This window comes from Lolium rigidum, chromosome 3 (genome assembly GCF_022539505.1).
Source record: "Lolium rigidum isolate FL_2022 chromosome 3, APGP_CSIRO_Lrig_0.1, whole genome shotgun sequence".
NCBI classification, from domain to species: Eukaryota; Viridiplantae; Streptophyta; class Magnoliopsida; order Poales; family Poaceae; genus Lolium; species Lolium rigidum.
Window position 1 is genome coordinate 298,265,165 of NC_061510.1, and position 7,737 is coordinate 298,272,901.

Below are 7,737 nucleotides of genomic sequence, written 5' to 3' on the forward strand. Positions count from 1 at the left end.
GGCGTTGATGGCGGAGGCAACGCGGGTGATTTTCGCCCAAGTGTTGATTCTGCTACGAGGCATCACAGAGGAGGCAGTGGTCGGTGGGATGAACACCAATCAATGTGCTCTATGGAGGAGGAAAGGGGCGAGCTTATAAAGCGCGGCAGCTAGCGAGAAGAAACTTCGTAGCATTAATAGCCGGCATTAAAGAGGGAAAGCGGTGAAGTTCAGTGGCCCGCACATGAAGTGCAGCGGCGAGAGCAGCAGAGCTGCCACATTAAGATGTCCCAACCCGGACGCCGCCTTCTTTTGTGACAGGGGTGGGTCCATAGGTTGTTCGGTCACGAGGCGGCAATAGCTAGTCCTTTCCCACGCTGTGATGCTACAACCACATGGACACCACCATTGGAGTCAGAACTGGTGGTGTGCGCTCATGCAACGCCACCAACAATTGTCTAATGATGGCATTACACACCACCATAAATGTCTTCCCTGGTCAAAGATTCGAGCGCACTTAATGGTGGCTCTACATCCTCTGTGACATTACGATTTTTGCAATGCCTCTCTTAATTACAGTGGCGCTACATTGGGAATCACCACTAACCATACGACCCCGCTAAGCATATCCCTATTGAGACAATCCGGATCGCCAAAATACTTACTTGTCATGCACCAAAACTCGCCATGGGGCCAAAACATCGGAGAAACAACGGATGCTACGCCACTTAGTATATAGTATGCTATTGTGTACAAAACTATTAGCTATTTCTATCTTATTCCATTACTTGCGTGTTTTATATAGAGTTATTCACATTATCTTGGTCATTTGAATTTGTGAATGATTTCATCATGGCTCAGTTTATCTGCTCTACCTTTTAGGATATATAGAAAGCATTAGTATCGTAATGAACTATATGAAATAACTTTCGACGTCAAGAGAATAGCTTTCGACGTCAAGAGTTAGTAATTTTCAAAAGGAAGAAAGATATTTCCAATGGACCCTTAATTAGTCTTTATATGTTTTGACTAACTTGACCTAACCATTAGGGTGTGCTTATCCGGTGCCAATATACCTTATTACCTTCCTTAGTTAGTCCATTATAGCGTCCTTTTGTTTGCTTGCACTGATCGCAGCTATGGAATCAATGAGCGGTAGATACTTCCATAGTTCTACTTTATTACCCATGCGTGGGTGCAGTGGCCGAGCATGACAGAAAAGGAAGGGTGGGCCGGTCAGTAGAGATTGGGCCATTTGTGTGCTATTTACTGCTAGTGGGCTAAATTTATAACAAAATATAAGAGAAAGCTGGCAGAAAAGGGTGGGCCACGGCCCAGTATGGCCCACCCGAAGCGCCGCCCCTGCCTGGGTGTACAAAATCCACTCTCTATCATTTTCTCTCAATGTTTAGACGCACTCTGAACTTATCCACACCACACAGCATGCCTTGTGAAATATGTTCCTCCCTCTCATCTTGCTCCTCAAGGCGACGAAGCGCCTCAGCAACATGTTTGTGTTAATTTAATCATAACCCAATCATGGAGATTTCTTTTGCAGATTCAAAAGAAGGATGACAGAGTTGTAGTTCAATTCTCTATAGTAGCTACGTTAAGAAGAAAATAATTTATATGATTTTAGCAATACTAGTAGTTCACAATGTTGGATTCAATAATGTAATATTATTTACCAAGTTATTTATCTATAGTAAAATTCATATTAGTGCTACGGTGTACGAAAATATTAGTACTTCTTATCTTATTTCATTCTATGTGTGTTCTATAGAGTTATTTACTTTCACAATATCTTGGTCCTTTGCATTTGTGAATGGGTTTGTCATGGTTCATTTATCCCTCTACTTTTTAAGGTCTCAAGATATAGTACATAATAAACTATATTAAATTGCTTAACACAATAAAATTATAAACTTGGAAATGATTTTATACTCATATATATTACGTATTGGATTCTAACAAAGCATTTTTACTGCTTGTGTTACCATAGTTAAGTAAACTAGATGACCTGTTGCGCTATCGCGCAAGTGCAAATGAAAGCGTATTAATATGCCAATGAATGCTGACATATAGAACGGTAATTTAATAAATAATTTATTTTGGTGCTTAAATATTTTTTTTTGGTGACGGTTCATGTCTTGAGTTGCTATATACGCATCAAATATGACGTTTATTTCTTGTTCCTCTAAATTTTACAGAATTATACAGGATGTTTCATACCAAAATAGTTGTAAGACGATCTTTCATGTATTGGTCATTCAAAGTTAATGCGGAGAGTGTCCACGGTTCTATTAGATTCGCCTTCCATTTTTGCCATGAGATTTTGTTTTCCCATTTTATGCTATTGTCCATTGATATTAAATATTTCACAATTTCTACAACTTATCAGGCTTTACCGAAACCACATTGGTAAGCACCATATGGTATAAAACTAAATCATCAATATATCGCGTGGATGTCTAAACACAATAAGTAAGTTCATATCATTATATTTTAGCAAAGTAGCAGCACATATCAACATTTATTTCTTCTTAAAACTAAAGCAATATTAGAGCAGTTTTCAGATTCTAAATGATTTTTCAAATTTGGGTTTAAGCGAGTGCCCAAACTTCTCATTAAATTTGCTTTATTTAGCAAAGTCCGCAAATCGTTCTGCTCTAATGCATTATTGCTACACATGGAAAGAGAAACAACATCCTCAATCTGTTTTTTTTCTGTCAAGAGCCAAGCTGGATCTGAATAACGAACAAGCATTACTGAAGCTGGATCGACAACCAAACTAAAACAATCAGGTTACCTGAAGAAGCATATCCTCCAACTCTCAAATTATCTTAACAACCAGCAGTGCTCACCATATCCTCCAACTCTCAAATTATCTTAACAACCAGCAGTGCTCACCAACTGTTTGTAAGCTGTCACATCGTTTAACTTAAACCATATAAAAAACCATACAGCAGCAAATGCTTCGAGCAAGACTCGTCAAATTTCAGTCTACTACTTGTATGGAAAAAGTAAAGAAATTGTATTTGACATGTGAGGATCGATCATGTGATGAGAAATTCAGCTAGTAAATATCACTTGTGCATATAAATTCAAGATCCCGATGTCCCCGTCCCGCGCCGGAGCTCCGTCCCCGTCCCGCTCCGGAGCTGGGCTCGCGCCCTCGACGTCAAAGGTGAGCCCGCATCCCCGCCAGCCGTCCGAAACATAGGAGCATAGGAGTCGGGGCCTCCAGGAACAGGGGATGCGGGGCAGAGGCGGAGCCTCCAGGAGCAGAGAAGGCGAGTTCCCCCGCCGGCCGTCCCCCGCATCAAGTAGCTTCGTTGCCGCCCCTCATCGCCCCGCCGCTGTGGCGCTGTCCGCAGCTCCCTCCCGCCGTCGCTGCTCCGCTCGCCGCGGGGTCGCCTCACCTGAGGCTCCAAGGAGGAGAGCCGCTTGCCGTCGCTGCTGCGGCCGCAGGAAACGGTGGAGAGTCGCAACTAAACCGAGCATCTTGGAAGGTTTGCTCCATCCACATGCCCTGCCAATTCCTGTCAAATGAAAACTGTAAGGTTTGCTCCATCCAAACTGTTCTCGGCCACTGAAGTTTAGACTGAATGTGCCATTTGCTTGGTCCATGAGAGAAAAAGCTGACTTCTACCAGTATTCCATGATTTCTGGGGAGCATATCTTACAGATGCAGGAACAGAGAGAGAAAATTCGTGCTGCCATCCACATCCATGTTAGATGTCTTATACTTAGATACCCGAAGATCAGACACTGTTCCATTTAGTCCATTATAAATCGCATTGTAGACTTATATTAAAGCATTAAAGACAACTCCTAGAAAACAATTTTGTTCAAGAAGGATGCATAGCACAATAGCTGCAATATCAGTGCTATGCAAAACAGGTTAATGGAGACAAGGAAGCAACATAAAACAACCAGATAAATATTGCAAGGTCAAAATCAGATACTGTACCATTTGTATCCGCCAGTTACAAATGTTGGAGAGTTGCATGGGGTCTGAGGTGTGGTGAAGCCTTCAATAATCCAAGTATACACTCCATGGTCATCAAAGGTGTTGCTCTGCTGAATATACAGGTTTTCTGAAGTAGTATCTGTTGTTTTCACAGTGATAACCTTGATAAATTCTACACCAAAAATGCATCCAGAAGGCAAACTCTTCAGCTTCTTAAGAGGAATCATGCATATATCTTCTGAGAGTGGGTTCAAAGTCTCGAATGGTCGATAACTGCACATCAGATGGATAGCTTCAGTGTCTTAAAGAAACTTGTTGTTGAGCATGCTTTCTGTATACCTGGTCATATACAGAAATATTTTTGTAGAGATATTTACAGCTGTACCTTCTTCGTAAGGACATAATTATTCTTTGAAGAGATATTTGCAGCTCTACCTTGTTGTTGAGCATGCTTTCTGTATATCTGGTCATATACAAAGAACTTGAAAACTGACTAAAATATTTGATGGAATGGAACCCCAGCACCAGTATCAACTGTCAGCGTATCAGGCTTAGCTTCTATTTGTCGATCGCCAACTCCAGATTTCCCATTATTTGCATCTTCCCCTCCAGCTCCAACTCTGAAGCTGAAAATATGCATTGTTCCTTTGTCGAGTAGAGAAACCAAGGAACACACACTTGCACATTCATATGAAGCATTAAGAGAAACCAATGAAATAAATAAGGGATCATCTATGATGCATTACTGATAATTTTTGTTCCTTTTGATGCATTACTGTTTTTTTTTGTTTCTTTTAGTGCAGGTACGACAAGAGGAGATGGACCTCGATCTCAACTTGCCTCCACAAATGGTGATTTATTTGGATCTTAACTTTAGTCCACACGAGGAAGAGGAAGAAGATGTACAAGTACCCGAAGCCGAAGATGTAGAAATACCCGAAGCCATCCTAGCATGAGATCCAAGAGTGGAGTCAACCTATGTAATTGTGTCAAGCATGGTGTAAAAAGCGTCGCTTAGTCATCGCCTAGGCGACGCCTAGGCGTCAAGGCACTCCTCCTCCGCTTTGTAAAAACGGCCTCTTTAGGCGCCTAGGCGTCCAAAGCGCCCGCCTAGGCGCCAAAGCGCCCTCCCTCCTTAAGGCGCTAAGGCGTCGCCTTAAAGACCATGGTGTCAAGTGTATATATGACATTAAGCAATTGTATATATGTGGTCTGAATTGGTGTCCTAACATTGTCCTATGTGTTCATTATATTCTGTACAAAGAAAGCAGGGACTTCTACTTACACCATGCCCAAGGAATGGTGGCCATTATATTCTGAATCGGTCTCCTAATATCTTACCATTATATTCTGAATTGGTGTCCTATCATTAGTCTGAATTGGTGGCTCTCTACTTATACCATGCCCAAGGAAGCCCAAGTCAAGATGGAGTAGGAGGATCTTGGTGTTTATAGAGCATTGTGCTTATCTATCTACTCAGTCATCTGGAATTTCACTCTTTGCAATTCATGACATCTTTGCTAGCAAGCTATTATTAGCATCAGTGCAAAACAACAAGAGAAAAACAAATTGATGTATCCATTGGTAGTCGAAGCACTTGCTTATGAAGGAAATACTGTCTCAAACCTTACTTAGGGAAGGTTTTTTGCATTCAACAGCTATATAGATGGTTGGTTAATCTGGAACCACATCTTTATCGGAAAATAAACTCAATGTATAGGTATCCAGTAGCACAGTACCCGATGATGGATAGCATCTAGAGCAGGAACTATCAATACCCGGATGAGTACAAAAATGGAGTATAGAAATCGTTATTGTTACTGCTTGGCCACTAAAATAATTCTCCTGAATGAATCTAACAACTGGTCTAAAGATGGAAGAGAACAAATAGCATGCTCAACATGTTGTTTGATGAAACTAAATCACGGTAAATACAACTTCGGCACCATTCACACACGAATTACTCTGTCTGCCAATAATTACGAGGAAAAGGAGGAACAGAGGGCTGCGACTGAAACAAAGACAGTTAGCTGAGTACAGGCGTACCGCGACGGTGGCTGCGGCGGCCGGCTGCTTGCTTCGTCGTCAGCGCCTCCACCGTCGATTAGGAGGCGTCAAAAGGAATTGGTGACCGAGGCGGAGCAGGGCGTGCGCCATGGCCTTACCGCAGGAGCTGCAGATGGTGGTGTGGCAGCAGCCCGTGCCGTAGAGATAGGACGCCATGGACTTTGTGCAGGATCTGCAGACGGTGGCGTGGCAGCAGGCCGTAGAGGTCGGAGGGAGTAACTTTTTTTAGTTCAAAAGAGTGTAACGAATAGAATGTCAGGTAATGCTTGACCTTGATTTCCATATTATGCAGCAATGCATGCATAGTTCATAAATAAAATAATACACAACTAAATCTGAAATTAATGAGCGCGCTACCATGGTAAAGGAAAAAAAGGTAATTGATTGCTTCATATTCAAGGCTGGTATTGATTTGAGCTGCATTTTTATTATTACGGTTTGAATGTATATCACATCTACTAATTTATGCCGAGTTGGAAAAATCACTGCACCAATATTCTAAACGAAATCTTGCAAACAATAAAAGTTATAACATCAACAAAGCATCCTCCAGAGTTTTCATGTTTAGCTCATAATTTAATTAAAATGTCAAAAATGACTAAAGTTGCACAAAAGATCACTCCATGCAATAAAAAAATCTGTTCTGGACATTACACCGAACCGACCGCTGCAAGCAAACCGTCCAGACCAAACTGCACAATAGATACTCTATGGAAAGCCTGAAACATATTCTACAACTTATGTTTCAAGAATAATTTGAAATTATGGATAGAATTCAAGTAAAAGATTAGTGTCTTGAGGCATCAGCAAGAGTACCTCCTCTAGCTGAACCTAGGTAGAGAAGGAGCTAGCGAACTGCAGATTAGTTCTGTGCTAGAAGTCACAAAACTGATTCTTGAAAACTAACTGCTGTCCTAGCTTTCGAATCAGTACATGAACGGAACAAGCAAACCATATCGAACCAACCATGCCACCATGATAAAAAAACATTAAATGAAGTGGCGGCATACTTGAGAAAATATATTATATGCAAATATAAAATAAGAATTGCAAAACACAAACAACTGCAAGTAGCACTCCACCTGTAATTGACATGAATAGAAAGATATGGAGTACTAATTTCTTAGAACTGCCTAATTGGACTGACGACATACATAATTTGGCAACACGTGGATTTGACCCGATAAAGTTTATGGTGTTTAAGAGTATGCCATGCTAAGAAAATGTACCTGGTGTGAGGCAACTCAAAGAACAACATACTCCAGGTAATATTGATCTTTAGAGGATTTCATACATAAGAAAACATTCAGTTATAGGGGTACGATAAATAAAATTCATAATCATAGGCATGTATCCAATTAACAATGTGAAAAAAATGAGAAGTGTGTACCTGAGGTGAGTGCCAATTGATACAATACTTGAGTATGTGACTTTCCAGACAAGCATGCATTTACCGGTTCGGTTTGATCGAAGAACAAAACACTGAGCTGAATCATAATCCTGGTTAGACGATGAAATGGGGGAGGAAAGCAGACCTTGGCCTCCAGGAAATTATTGCAGAGAGGAGGACGAAAATGTACAAAAGAAATCAAAAACTAAAGATGTAAGCACGCAAATAAAACTCAAAACTTCTGAAAATACCAAAGGGACCATTTACATACAAAAGGAAGCTAAAAGCACCCCGGAATATTGTACAAGTAATGTAATAAACATGCTAA

At 41.0% G+C, this 7,737-nt stretch overlaps 1 long non-coding RNA gene across 1 annotated transcript; it reads right to left on the reverse strand.

Annotated features, from left to right (window-relative positions):
* Positions 1-4,190: 4,190 nt before the first annotated feature.
* LOC124699729 lies at positions 4,191-7,462 on the reverse strand. The gene is made up of 5 exons (XR_007001497.1): positions 7,410-7,462; positions 7,249-7,295; positions 6,118-6,238; positions 4,338-4,578; positions 4,191-4,225 (listed from the first exon to the last, which is right to left on the reverse strand). It is a non-coding gene; the product is annotated as an uncharacterized LOC124699729 (long non-coding RNA).
* Positions 7,463-7,737: the final 275 nt, after the last annotated feature.